General features: G+C 40.1%; 1 protein-coding gene across 1 annotated transcript in view; it reads left to right on the top strand.

Moving 5' to 3' along the window:
- SH3RF3 (SH3 domain containing ring finger 3) overlaps positions 1-15,409 on the top strand; it is a 238,748-nt gene that overhangs the window by 134,001 nt on the left and 89,338 nt on the right. The gene's annotated exons all lie outside the window — the stretch shown is intronic.

The raw sequence follows: 15,409 nt of genomic DNA, 5'->3' as shown, positions 1-15,409 counted from the left end.
CAAGGTAACGATCCTTTGCTGAAGAATACAGTACTTCTCCTACCTTATGATGATAACAGAATTTTTTTAGATGCGATAACAGTATAGGACCTCAAAAGAAAAAAAGAAACTTTAATTTTACTTTTCATCATTTATACAGTGTTCTCCATGAATGCTTAAAGCACTTAACGTTTTCCTCTATTATCCTATGTAACAGTTTTGAAAGAGACACCAGCCAGGTAGATTTTTCTGCCGCATTGGGAGCACAGTGCACAGCTGTAGAAGGCAGGACCTTCTAGTAGGACTAAGATCTTAGGCTTAACTTGCTGCTTTATGCAGATGTTGGGTGAGAAGAGTTTCATATCAGAACAGTTGACTGCGTTATCAGCTATACTGCTTCTCTGATTTTGTTTTTATGAAAATAAAAGCATAACTGAAGTACGCAGCCACCAAATTAGTCTGTAGTGATGTATATGAATATTAACTTAGGTTTTAAAAAATGCTCTAAAAAAGCTAATCTAACAAAGGCATTTAGGAACAAATATCAAGAAATCTGCATCATAGATATACAGTATCTAATGCACCTTAGACAGGAAAGGGGTATGGCACTGTTTCGCAACCTTGGCAACTTTAAGATGTGTGGACTTCAACTTCCAGAATTCCCCATCCAGCATATAGAGTAGCCCATCCAGAGAAGGTTTCAGAATTGTGTGAGAAGAGGCTTATACCCTGAGGTCACCATATACAGCACTTCAACCAACACTTTGAAAGAGATTCAGAAGGACAACAGAAGGTAGCACAGAAAATAGCATTGAAGTCAGAGACATTTTCTTAAGTAATCGCAGCTAACCGTAACTTCTAAACATCCCTCCCACTTTGAGCATGTTGAAGACATCTAGCCAAAGCATGAGTATTGCTGGCCAAATCTATTTTTCCATTATATCTTATGTTGTGGGAGACCAGGGGTATCTGCAGGTTTGGGGTGCCAAGAAAAGTCGAGATGATGGTCATAATCACATCATTAAAACCCCATCCCTTTTTATGTGTGTCATATGTGCAGTGCATATCAAAAAGGCTAAGGTTTCACTGACATAGTTGCCATTTGACTTTTTTGCCTCTCCACCTTGCAGACACCCCTGTGGGAGACTGAGACTAAGGTCCAAACTGAAATCAGAGCTTGTTTCTTTGTAACTCTACCATAGAACTTGTATATCACACCAGCTATTTTTAATGTCTCTCTTCCCTATTCACCTCAACTCCAATCATACTTCATTATTGTTTAATAAATGAAATAAGTGTAACAAAGACTCTGGACATGTTATGGATTAACAGTAATAAAACATAGCATTTCATGGATTAGAGCCCATTTCATCACATGCATCAAATCTGGACAATTTCTTTATATAAAAGTGAGGATGAATTTTAGGAGATTCTTGAGGAGAGGCAAAGAAATTTCTTATATAGGGGGAACTTATCATGATAGACATAAGGAAGCAAGGGGTTCTTTCTTCTGTGTTTGTTTGTATGTGTGTGTGTATCTGTCTGTCTATATATATCCGTCATGTCATCCAGCAACAGAGCTGAAGTGCCTCAGTGGGAATAATACCCTATAGAACAGCATTTTTCTCTTATCTTACTTACTGAAAATAGAGTAGGGCATCAGTGAAAAGAAGTTAGAAATTACACTGAATGTTCGAGCAAGCTAACTAGGCTAGCCAAGTAATACTAACAACAACAACAAAATCACTGCCCGAGTAGCTATATTAGATCACCGATTATGATGTTACTTGTTTTAGCTGCTTAGCATAGCTAGTCCTTTAGAAATCATTAGTTTAACTTTCACCATTTTTTTGCAGGATACAAGCCAGAAAGGAGAAATTAGAAAGTAGCTTACTTTGTCTCTTTGTTTCTAACATAAAACATAATATAAAAGTGATTTACTTACAGTTACAAATACTTTTGTTTGAAAAGTATTTGTAACTGTACGAGTTGGGGGGACGGCAATTGTGGGGAGCGGTGGACGCCAGCGAATACTGGCAGTGCTGCAGACCCACGCGACGGGGTGTTTTCTGCCGTGGGAGTTTGGATGAGTCGCCAACGGAAGGAGCCACACGGCCACAAATAGACTTTGAGGAATCATTGAGCATGGGTGACAGACTGGTTGTGACGACGCTTAGGGTTGCCATCAGGGTTTGGCCCAAACTGCTCCCAGAGCCTTGGTCGGGGCTCCCTAGACAACGTGAAAGGCATTGGCTCAGCTCAACCTGCGTGAATATCGACGGTGCAGCAGGCCTGGGGAGCAGCGACATGACCAGGGCAGCCCCTGGATAATTGGATTGAGGGGGTGTCCAATGGCCTGTAGAAGAACTGGTCCGAAGGTGCAAATTTTACTTTTAAGAACTGAGATCTCAGGATTTATTTTCGATCACCCACCATTTTTTTAGTCATCAGTAGCCTTATTAGTCTGTGGAAATTCCTCCAAGTTGAATGGGGTACTACCTCCCACATGTGAGAGGCTCAAGAGGAAGTACGGGTTATTGATTGAGAAGGATTGTATGGAAATACTTGCCTCCTGAGTGAGAGACGGGGCAAGGAGTAGTGGTTGGTGTTCCCCCTCCTGACCAGTGGGAGAAGCCAAGAGGGGGCACAGTGAATGAGTGGGTAGGCAATGGCGAGACCCTGACAGCGCCAAGAGCGTGAGCTGGTGCACTCAAAGGGCCCGCCATCGCACTGTGACTGAGTGAGTGTATGAGGGTGTGAGTGAATGTGTCCTTGGATGGAGGAATCTCTATTTTTAACCAGGGTTCTTGGGAGTCCAGGATTGGGGGCTAATGGACTGCAAGACTCTCTGGGGATTGTAGGGTGGGACAGAGGATCGAGGTGGTGATAGGTCAGGGATGTTATGACGGGAGCCAAAGGGCAGGCCATCTACAGGGAAGACATCCCTGGTGTTTATTACCAGTGGTGTGTTCCAGCCCTCCATGCTCAAACCCAGACCCTGGTCAGCAGACCCTTGGAGACCCTGATCTGCGGCTGCTGCTTTGTATCATCAGATCCATTAACAACAAGGCCCCCCTGATTTGTGTTTTTGATCGCAGACGAGGGGGCTGACCTGTCATGCATTACTGAAACCTGGCTGGGCCTGGAAGGAGGTGTTCATCTTTCAGAGATGTGCCTGGCTGGGTTTCGAGTATGGCACCAGCCGAGAGCTCAGGGCAAGGGAGGAGGGGTGGCTGTTGTCATCCGGGAATCTCTTGTGGCCTTCAGGGGCCATGCTCCACAAGTGACTGGGTGTGAGACCCTGTTTTTCAAGTTGGGTTCTCGAGAACAGTTGGGGGTGTTGCTAGTGTACCAGCCTCCCTGCTGAGTAGCAACCTCCCTGCCTGAGCTGCTGGAGGCCATCTCAGGGTTGGTGGTGGAGTTCCCCAGATTCATGGTTCTGGGAGATTTCAACCTGCCTTCCCTGGGGCATGCCTCGGAGACAGCTCGGGAGTTCATGACCACCATGGTGGCCATGGACCTGATTCAGATTATTCGAGACCCAACTTGGGACAGTGGCCTCACACCAGACTTAGTTTTCTTGTCGGAGCAATGGCAATGTGATCTGAGGGGAGAAGTACATCTCTCCCCATTGTCATGGTCAGATCATGCCCTGGTGAGCCTGAGATTCTCCTATGCCACTCCCCTCTGCAGGGAGGCAGGATCTATTCAATTGGTCCACCCCCAGCGACTAATGGACCTGGCAGGGTTTCAGAGGGAGCTGGGGGTTATACCTGAGGATCTGCTGCATGGTCCAGCGGAGGCCCTGGCTGTCACCTGGAATAGGGAAGCGGCCGGGTCCTTGGACAGGATCGCGCCTGTGCGGCCTCTCTTATCCCATCGAACCCAACACTCCCCGTGGTTTACGGAGGAGCTGAGGGTTCTGAGGAGGATTAAGAGATGCCTAGAGCACCGCTGGAGGAAGACTAAGACCAAATCAGACCGAACACAAGCTAGAGCCACTATTAAGGCCTACCTTGTGGCAGTAAGAGCGGGGAAATATCAGTATTTCTCCGCTCTTATTGCATCCACAGAATGCTGCCCGGCGGCCCTGTTTAAGATTACCTGATCCCTTTTGGGGAAAGGGGACCCAGAGATCCATCTACAGGACCGAGCTGAGGAGTTTTCGGGGCATCTGCAGGATAAAATCGCTCAGATTCGCTCCAAGTTGGACTCTGAGCATGAGGCAGTATCTGTGGAGGTGCCCGGGGAACGTTCTTACTCTGTTATCTGGGAACAGTTTGATCCTGTTGAGCCCGAGGAAGTGGACAGGATCCTCCAGACTGTAAACACCACCGTTTGCCAATTAGATCCATGCCCATCCTGGCTGGTGAAGGCAGCTCAGGAGGGGATGTGTGGTTGGGTCCAGGAAATGGTAAATGCATCCTTGAGAGAGGGGGTATTTCCAGCAGCCTCCAAAGAGGCTCTGGTGCACCCCCTCCTCAAGAAACCATCGCTGGATCCCAGCGTACTGGACAACTTTTGCCCAGTCTCCCACCTCCCCTTTTTGTGGAAAGTGGTTGAAAAAGTGGTGGCGTTGCAGCTCCAGAGGATCCTGGATGAAATGGATTATCTAGACCCTTTCCAGTCAGGTTTCAGGCCCGGTTATGGGACGGAAATGGCATTGGTCGCACTTATGGATGATCTCTGGCGGGAGTGGGATGGAGGGAGTGCATCCATCCTGGCTCTTCTTGACCTCTCAGCAGCTTTCGATACCATCGACCATGGTATCCTTTTGGGTCAGCTCAGGGAGATGGGGGTGAGCGGCACAGTTCTGTGCTGGTTCACCTCCTTCCTCCAGGGCCGGTCCCAATCGGTGTTGATAGGGGAGAAGAGATCAGCCCCACAGCCCCTTCTTTGTCGGGTGCCACAGGGATCAGTACTCTCCCCTCTCCTTTTTAACATCTACATGAAACCGCTGGGCGAGATCATCCGTCACCATGGGATGAGGTACCATCAGTATGCTGATGATACTCAATTGTATATCTCCATCCTGGGTGAAGTAAGTGATGTTTTGACCACCCTCTCTGAGTGTCTGGGGGCTGTGGGGGCCTGGATGGGGAACAACAGACTTTGACTGAACCCTAGTAAGATGGAGCGGCTGTGAATTTGTCATCTTTAGCGCTGGAAGGGGTCGCACTGCCCCAGACAGACCCAGTGCATAACTTGGGGTTCCTCTTGGACTCACGACTCCTGCTCATAGAGCAGGTGGCAGTCGTGACCAGGAGGGCCTTTGCGCAACTTCATGTTGTGCACCAGTTACGCCCTTTCCTGGACCGAGAGGCCCTTCGAATGGTCACTCATTCCCTGGTCATCTCCCATATAGATTACTGTAATGAGCTGTACATGGGGCTACCCTTGAAGAGTATCCGGAAGCTTCAGCTGGTCAAGAATGCAGCCGCACGGACAATCTTGGGTGTTCCAAGGTTTGCACACGTAACACCTTTGTTGCGTGAGCTGCACTGGGTCCCAATTTGCTTCCGGGTCCAATTCAAGGTGTTGGTCATCACCTTTAAAGCCCTACATGGCATGGGACCAAGATATCTGAGGGACCGTCTCATCCCTATCACATCAACCTGCCTCACCTGGTCATGCAGGGAGGGCATGTTACAGACCCCATCTATAAAAGAATTTCATCTAACGGGGTCTCGGAAGCTTGCCTTCCCGGCTGTAGCTCCCGCCCTTTGGAACATCCTTCCCCCAGAGGTGAGACAAGCCCCCTTGCTCCTGGACTTTCACAAAAGATTAAAGACCTGGTTTTGTCTGCAGGCTTGGAATGGGAGGGGGAATAATTACACCAGGGGATGGCTAGCGCCGTAAAGTGATTCTGAGGTGCCTATTGCGCTCAAGGACTGATTAAGATCTTTTCGCCATGTAGATTTTATTATATTTGTACTTTTACCATATTTTGTATTATAAGGGTTTTGAATTTTAATCTTGTTTTATTGTCAACCGCCCAGAATCCCCCATAGGGGAGAGATGGGCAGTGAATAAATTTATAAATAAATAAATAAATAAATTAGCATAATATAGATCAGGGCAGGACTTTAGATCAGGACTTTCCCCATAATACAGCACAGCATTTGCGGGGTGGGGGGGGGGACCTTTGCCTGTTAGTGAAGCCTTCTAAAGTTTGAAAAGCCAGGCTATCAGTAGTCACATAACCCACAAACTAACTAATTCTAAATATCCAGAAATAGTTGAATATTCCATTAAGTTAATGGCAAATGCTGCTTAGTCCAAAAGAATATAATCAAATATATACTCTCTCTTTGGCTGAATTGTGGCCAAAGAATATCACATGGAATTATTGGCAATGATTCCAGTAGTCTAAACTCTGTTATAAAAGGTAACACTGACTGCATTCAAGAAAAAGAAACTAAGCTTTGGGGGAAAATAAGCATTAAAAAAGGGTTGGGGGACTGGGAAGAATTTGCATTCAACTATGCAAATTAAATGTGGTTGCTTTGTAATTGGGCATTTTCTCTTTATTGATTGGCTTTCCTCTGAGGGAATAGAACTGCTGTTTTAGAATTTTGTGGCCAGTTTATAAGCATATATTTCCACCTTGCTCATTTTCTTTAAAATTAGATGTTAGTGTGGAATATTTGTCAATTTTTGCCATATTTGGATTCCCTCTGAGAGAAATAAGATTGCACATTTTAGTTTGGTTCATATGTTTGTTACTTGATTTGCTATGTCTTGTCCTCCTCTGAACAGTATGCTATGACAGAAGGATAGTTTTTGTTCTGCAGTATTTTAAAAAGAGTACTAGAACTGGCAATCTTTGAGGGGGGAAAAATAATTACGTATTTAGTGGCTGAGAAGAAATGGCTATAGAACTACAATTAGCAGAGACAATTGCTTGCCCCAAGTCACAATCACAATCAAATAAGTGTGGGAAAGTTGCTTCTGTTTCATTCATCTTAAGCTTCTAATATCACAGATAAGCAACTCCAAACTACAGATGTCAGTCATGACTCAAACTTCTGCCTTTGAGGCTGGGTTTAAGGCAATATTTTATGTATTTCTGCTGATTGCACAATACTTTCTGTATTAAAACTGAAAGCACACTTGACTTTCATGCCTCCAAATATTAAAGATAGAGCGTGCAGCATCCCTTAATAATTTGGTGTCTCTTTGTATCTGGTGTGATTTGGATGGTACCAAATATACATGGAATAGAATTATCTGCCCTAAAACGTTTGATGGGAGGAAGATACGTAAGAGCTTAACAAAAAAAATTCATGATTTATTGTTGACCCTAGAGAGTAGTGGGTTTCTCAAGGCATACTAAATATCCTCATATCATATGATTGGGAAGGATTATTATTATAAAACTGTATCTTATTTATTAAAAAATGTAACTCTATCTGTCATTGCTCCTATATTAAGTACATGAAGAGGAAACAAGCTTGAGAAAAGAGAGGTCAGTTCTGAGGCAGTATAAGAACTTACTAGAAACAATGAAGTGTTTGTGAGCAGCCTTTTATAAAGCTAAAGATCTATATAAAAGTCCCATTCCAGTAACTACTGGGAAGACTTAAAACTGTCATTGCATGATAGAGGGAGAAGCAAAAAAGAGGGGATGAATTTCCTCTGTTGCTGTAATCCAATCCCATAGAGAGGTAGGTAAGTGGAAAGGAAGGGAATCTTTACAAATACCAGAAGTTAATTTAAATCCCAGTTGGGATAAGATTCCATAACATTATGAACAAATTTCCATATTATTTTCGTACCAATTACTTGAGACACAATATTTCCTATTTTAGCTACATATAAGCTGTGATCACATACAACTCTTAACCTGCTATGGAATTAACCCATTTTTTTGGATTTGCACTCTTAGGGAGAGCTAACAGGAGTTTATCAGGGAGTTCAACAGGAAGAAGAGAAGCTTTGTGTTCTGAGAGATTGTGTGCTGAGCTGTGAAGAATGAAAAAGTAGTTATCTGAGTAGCTGTTGTTTGCAAGGGTTATATCCAGAAAGCTGCTGATTGCCCAATGTGGGTGACTGAATTCTTGCTTCTTGCTGAGTAAGCTGAGATTGCAGGGGAATATAAGGCAGCCATGTTCCAGGGAACAAGCTAATTGGACAAATGAATAGGGAACTTACTGGGAATTTCAGCAGGAGAATTTCATGGGAAGTCCCTGACCATTTTTCTTCTGTCAAGAGTTTGTCCTTGGCTACTCTGAGAAAATGTGAAAGGAACAAAAATTAAAAGCTAGCTAATATTCTGTTTCTAGCAAAATGAATAGAATATTACTCTGCTTCTGCTCCTATCTCTAATCTTCAAAAAGTAATATTGTCCATTTCCTCTAGAAACCACTAAACTCAATTGTTTTCTATTCTACATCAGCATTCCTTTGCAGTCAGCATAACTGAGGTTTAATTGAAATAAACTTAATTTTTGCAACTCTCTTCTGTGATCCAGAAAATCACACAGCAAGTTCCATAAATGGCCTTAGGTTTCTTAATCTCCCCCCCACCCTTATTCCCTTAGCAGAAGGTCTTTTTTAAAATAATTTTATTAAAGCTTTTAAACAAGAAGGTAAAAACTAACACAAAGTAATACAAAGTAAGAAAAAAGAAAAAGGGGAAGGGAGGAAGGAAGGAAGGAAGGAAGGAGCAGAAAGTGTAAGAAAAGAAAAAAAAATAAATAGAAAAGAAAGAAAGGAAATATATAAGGAAGTGGCTTCTGATATTCTTCACAGCAGTTATAAGTACAATATATTTTAACCTCTCTCTGTAATGGTACATCACACTAGTCTTCTTTCTATCATTTGTCCTGTCTAATCATCAAAACCATAAATTACAAGTTCATTTTTTTCATTTTTACACAAAAAGTCCATAAGAGGCTTCCAGTCACCAATAAAAGTAGATAGTGTCTTTTCTCTAATCAAAGACGTCAGTTTATCCATTTCAGCAAAATCTGTCAACTTCACCAACCATTGCTCCATAGTGGGTAGTGTTGAGCCTTTCCGTCTCTGTGCATATAGTAATCTCATCTTAGCAGGAGTTCTTCAGGTTATTTGATAAGCTATGTTTGCGGCTTTGAAGGAAAAATTTAAATGTGACTTATGGCACAAAGAAACACCTTTTTGTCAGGATGAAATTAAAAGCCCCTGCAGTGTGTCCACAGGCCATTTTTTATGGCTGAATGATTCACATTTAGTTTGTGACATTTGTATACCTATAGTTAATATTTCACACATATTTAAATAATGTCTTTGATTTCAGAGTACTGTCTTGTAAACTAATTGTAATAAACTTTATCTATACTAAGTTTGAATATCTCAGTCCAGAGCCTGAATCCAGTGTTTTGAGATGGAAAACCAAAAAGTGTATGCCTTGAAATAATGTACAGTATACGGTTAAAAAAACAAATAAAAAAATCAAAGAGCATGTCATCCTTGTGCATGATTGCAGCTAATCCTTCTAGAAAGAATCACCATCATGATAATTGTAATTATTTGGGGGGAAAGCAAAATCATTAACTTTGGTTGGTTAAAACCTAATCATCATAAGGTATGATCATATGATAGTCATGAACTTGGCCCCAAATTAAGATAATTTTCCAAATTAGACAAATGGATAGGCCTCTGTCAGTGGCCACTACTCCTGATGATTGTAGGCAACCCCCTGGTTCAGAGGAAGTGCTCCTGAATGCTATTCACATCCTATTGACCACTATAGGAAAGACAATGTTGGATTAGATGGAATTTGGTGTATTTCAGCAGAGCTTCTGTCTTTAGTAGAACATACTAGGTAGTTCCAAAGGCACACAATTACATTTTCTAAAATGCTGAGTATTTTTTCCATATCATCTGAAATACTGTCTTCCAATTTCTTTATTTTGCTTGCGGGGATGGTGGTGGTGGGGGCAGCTAGAGACACTAGAATGAAGAAACTGCTGTAATGTTCAATTCTGTAAGTTAGCAACATCTGTCTTAAAGCATAAGGCCAGATTTTGCAAATCTGACAATCGATATCACATTAAGTTGGCCTGCAGCTATGTATTTATTTATTTATTTGTTTTTCAAATTTCTATCACCGCCCATCTCTCCCGAAAAAGGGACTCTTTGCATTTCTGAAATGCTAGACTTAGATAATTCAGTGTTTCACAGCTTACTCCATAGGTCCTGATGAGAAAAAAAGTGAGAGTTGGAAGAGATCCCTAATACATTAAACAGTTTGTTGTGTTTGCAGAAGTAATATATTTTAATATGACATTATTCTGAGGGGTTTTTTTTTCCTATGAAGAGATATGAAATATAAGTTAATCTTACTTTTTTTCACCTTGGATACTTTGTATTCCAGTTCACAAAACATTTGTGAATCAAATCTGCTTTACATAAACTCATTGTTTCTGAGAGAAATAATGCACTATGGATATGATACGATATATGATATGATATGATATGATATATGAAATATGGACCCATATGGATTTTTTATCCTTCCGCATTTCTTTGCAGGATGGTAGAACTATAATAATTGAGTAAACATTTGTTAGTATATTTTATTTTGTTGTGTGCAGTAGTGTAGTTACTGTGCAACATTTTCACTTGGAGGTGGTATGGACTAGTTTTAATCTTATTTAATATTAAGTTTAGCTAGCATTGCAATTTAAATAAGAGAATATAATTGTAAGAAAAACTGCAGAAGAATAATTTGTTATAATTTTAGCCACAATCAGTATGGGAGAGAAAAGTTAATAAAAGTTTACATAACATTTCAGCCTGTTTCATAGGTCATGAATTTTCCTATATGCAAAGTTATGATAGAAGATTGCAAACATACAACTGTATATCATTCCATATGACAAATACATGTGTATATTTTACTAGGAAATGTGCTAGGAAATTCCAAGAGTGTAACAAAGCAGAAGGTTGTACCAATTTTATTTTTGAGCCGTGGTCCTCTGGGATATATAAATGGAAGTCACCTTCCATTTGGCGTAAGTACGATTTAAATCATTCACAGGGTGGTGGTACAGACAGTATCAACTAAACCATGGGATCAAGAAGCATTTCAGATTCAGTTATGAGCCTTTAGCTTTTAGAGAGCATTGATATGACGACAGGATCACTTGCACCAAAAAATCACTGGAATACTTTATATTAGCTGGAATTAAACTGATTCCAGCTGCAGTAACTGGGTTTCTTAGATCATATTTCTTTGACCTATATATTATAAATAATGAACTTTTTCTTATGTAAAGAGATTCAGTGTAGGGACATGAAAGGCTGATTTGCATTCTGAATGCTTGCATCTTCTTGATACTTTTCCCAGCTGGTTTTCAAAGTATTGCTGTTATCTGATCAAAAATATAATGAAGATAGGGTTTATTCTAGCTGGAGGTACAGAAAGAGTAGAACAGCTGTTAATGAGAGTCTTTATCTGAAAAGAGTTCTCTGTTAGAGAAGGACAGTTTGAAATGTAAGAGTACTTGACCTTTGAAGTATTCAGAGCTTGTTGGAGACAGGTCATTGTTGTAGCAAGCTGTATCTTCTACCCACTCAACACTTACCAAGGCTGAGCTGATTAAAGACCCTGTGGCAGGAGTCAGGCTAACATGCAAGCACAAGAATGTGCCAATCTGTACTGTCAGCAGGATTTACTTTCAAGAGGCTCTTAATCATCTTTATGAAGGGAGTGTGTGCCAATGAATTGCAGATAAGTTGCTACGTGCAGTGGATCAGGGTGAATGGATAAACACAGAAGATGCCTTTTTGGGCTCGTCTACAACATAAAAATGGGCAGCTTGTAACAAAATGTTGTTCTTGTAATTTAAATGGTATTGAAGCTGGTTACATTCAACTGTTAATATATTTAACAATTCAAAAAAGGAAAAAGAAAGATTTCTGATTTTGAATTTTTAATAAAATTGTGCAGCTCATTCCTCTTAAACGAGAACAAATATGCAAGGAATACTGTGGACTATTGTGGTGTCTTTCAGCAATAAATTTATTGTAATCCAGTCATAATTTTTAACAGATAAAATCTTAGTTGTCCAATGAGACAAATCTTCATTGGTCTACATAAGAGCATCAATTTCAAAATGTATGTGTAGAGAGAAGAGAAGGAACAGAAAAGGAGGAAAAATTGTACTGTATGTTAATGGCATCTATTCCTGCTCAGGAAGCCAAATGAAAGAAAATCAAATGGCAGTGCTATAGAAAGCTTCTGGGTTAACACAAGTGGAGAAACAAAAAAGTAAAAGTAATATAATTGTTGGTGTCTACTATTCCACTCCCAGCCAAAGAGATGTGAATGATGCCTTCCAAAAGCAAATTCAGAGGCACAAAGTGACCGTGATAAGAGAGTCCAAGCATTTGTTGGGAGTCAAATTCTGCCAGGCTTGTCCTTCCAGAAATTCCTGACTTGCCTTGCTGACCACATTCTTCTTCAGAGGGTAGAGAATGGCACAACAGGATCAGCTATCCTTGACTTGAGATCTAAACAACAGAGTAAACTTAACTAAGAAAGTGGAAGTAGCACGAACATTGGGAAAAGTGGTGATGTAATGTTGGAATTATTGATTTTAAGGCAAATTAAAACTACACGTAGTCAAATGCATATACAGTGTTGCTTATTTAAAAAGTGGATTTTAATAAACTCAGAACAATGTTAAGAAGTTCTCATGGGTTAAGATGCTCAGGATGGGCTGGAGTTCCTAAGAAACAGATTCTAAAGGCATAGTTGCCAACAATTCCAAGGAATAGGAAAAACATGAGGACAGCAAAAGAAGCCATTGCGAGGATCTGAAAACAAAAAAGGATGCATACAGAAAGTGGAAAGAGGGCCAGGTCCCAAAAGATGAGTACAGGTGTAGAACATAAAACAGAAGATCCAAAATTACTTTGATAGGTTGAAGAAATTGCTTGAAAGCCACAGAATTAAATTTAACAGGCACAGATGCAAATTCTTCAGTTAGGAAACAAAAATTAAATGGTCAGGTATGGGATGACTTGGCAATAGTATTTGCAAAAGCAATCTTGAAATAGTGGTTGACTGCAAAGTGAATATGAGCCAGCAATGTGATGTGGCTGCACTGTGGCTGCATCAGCAGAAGTAATCATTTCACTGTTTTGTTTTGGTCAGATCCTATGTCAAGTTCTATGTCTGGTTCTGGAAACCTACTAACAATTCAGAAAAACAGGAAAGTTTCAGAGAAGAGCAACAAGGATAATCAAGGTATTAGAAACTAAGCCTTACAAAGAGAGATTGAGGAAATTGGGTATGTTTAGCCTTGTGAACTATGGTAACACTCTCAGATATCTGCAATGAAGTCACAGAGAAGAAAGTTAGAGCCAGTTGCCTTTTGTTCCAGAGTGCAGGACACAGAATAATGGAAATTACAGGAAGTAAGAAAAACATTTGAAAATCATTCTTAACAGTAGAGTCAGCAACCTAAGAGGTGACAGGTTCCCTTTTATTGAAAGTGTTCAAGTGGAGGCTAGATAGCCATCTCTTCTGGAGTGTTTTGATTTGGATTCCTGCACTGAGAAGGGTGGTTGGACTTGGTGGTATAAATAGTCCCTTCTATTTTTCTTTTATTTTTAAGATCTCTGAAGATCTACTGATTGTAGATATAAAATGAAGCAACACCACCTTCAGTGGCTATATAATCCTTGAAATATGAATGCTATTTAGTAATGAGAAGACAAGATCAACCAGCTAATTAGTTGATGGAAAGCAGTAAACTGCAAGAAGGAATATAGCTTGTGTCAGCTCATGATGAGCATTTAGAATTCAGAATTAAGGATTCCCAGTTGCAAGTTAGACTATATGCCATATTAGTAATGGATATGTATGTTTTGTGCAACCCTGCATTAATGAGAGGAAGAAAGCAGTATGAGATGGTCAGCGAAGAATTCCCACAGTCTCCTGATACCTAAGGCAAATGGTTGTGGGAGGAATTTGGACAAGATGTAGCTTTCACATACAAAGCCAAGGTGAGAGATCTGTTCAAGCATATTTTTTTCCTCCCACACTTTATGCTAGGAATAAATTTATGGAAGGCTGTTAAATTCATATCCTTCTTATGAGCTTCCAGACATCTGGATGACTCCAGGAAACATAATACTGAAGGTGATGGATCTTGACTGATCAAGCAAGGCAGTTCTTACATTCTAATCCATGCATTTCCTGTGATATGAATTGAATACTGTATCCTTTCATTGACTAAGCCAAGAATCCTTTTATCAGTGAGCCAAAATTGCATTAGAAGATATTAATAGCTATCCTATAAATAAAGAAATAGTCATTTTAGCATCCAGATTTAAGCAAGCTATTTGTTACACCGCTAAGTACAATTCAGTTGTACATAAGAACCCAGTGTTGTGGGAATTTATTCCTTTAGTGGAGCTTTGCAACAAAACCCCAAAGTAAACAAAGATTTTGGCTTCACAAAAGAAACCAACCTCTTAACTGAAACTATCAGACATTCTGGCAACTTTAGCTGGTTCTTTCTGCTAATCTGATGTCAAGGAAACCATTAATACTGCTTTATAAAAAAATGTCTAGAGGATACTTTAAAAATGTACTTTATAAATTTCTGGGCAAGGAGACAATAGTATATGTGAGTGCAAAGCTGAATTTCTTTCATGGACATGAGCTGTATAAGTAATGAAATCATTTCCCGAGGATGAATGAGTAAATGAAAATATATAGATAGATAGATAGATATGATAGATAGATAGATAGATAGATAGATAGATAGATAGATAGATAGATAGATAGATAGATAGATAGATAGATAGATCGATCATAAAAGAGCCGCAGTGACCAGTTACAAATTTTGAACACTTGGTTCATCAAACTGCTTGCTTCTGCTCTGGAAAATAGGTATCTAGAGAGAGAATAAATTCAGATGTACAGTATATCTTGTGACATCTTGCCAGCCAAAGTACTATCAGGATATGTTGATATCACTGCATTGGCAATGGACTTTGGCAGATACATTGTAGTTCAATCAACACAAGCTGTAGTGGTTATTTAATAGTGGAAATAGTAGATCTGTTGATACTTTATTTCTGTGGATTATGATGGAATCAATTACAGTAGCATATCCTTTGCATTGTACATATTTATTTACTCTCTTTACCACTTTTTATTTAAAAACAAAGCAGTTTATATGTAAAACTCAGTGTAATAAATACAATAACAATAGCAAAACAATAGAAGAGTGAAACAGTAAAAGTAATAAAATTCTGCCACAATTACATTAAAATGAAGGTTGTATTTATTTGATTTCTATACCACCTTGAGGTCCTAGTCCACACCATAACCAGTATACCACACCAGCTCTCACTGAGATGGTAATCTTGGTGTCATAGGTAATTATAGCAGTATAGAAGGTTGCTAAATAAATATAACAACTGTT

Source organism: Candoia aspera, chromosome 5, assembly GCF_035149785.1.
Source record: "Candoia aspera isolate rCanAsp1 chromosome 5, rCanAsp1.hap2, whole genome shotgun sequence".
Classification (NCBI taxonomy): Eukaryota; Metazoa; Chordata; class Lepidosauria; order Squamata; family Boidae; genus Candoia; species Candoia aspera.
This window is presented reverse-complemented; position numbering and strand designations above follow the sequence as displayed.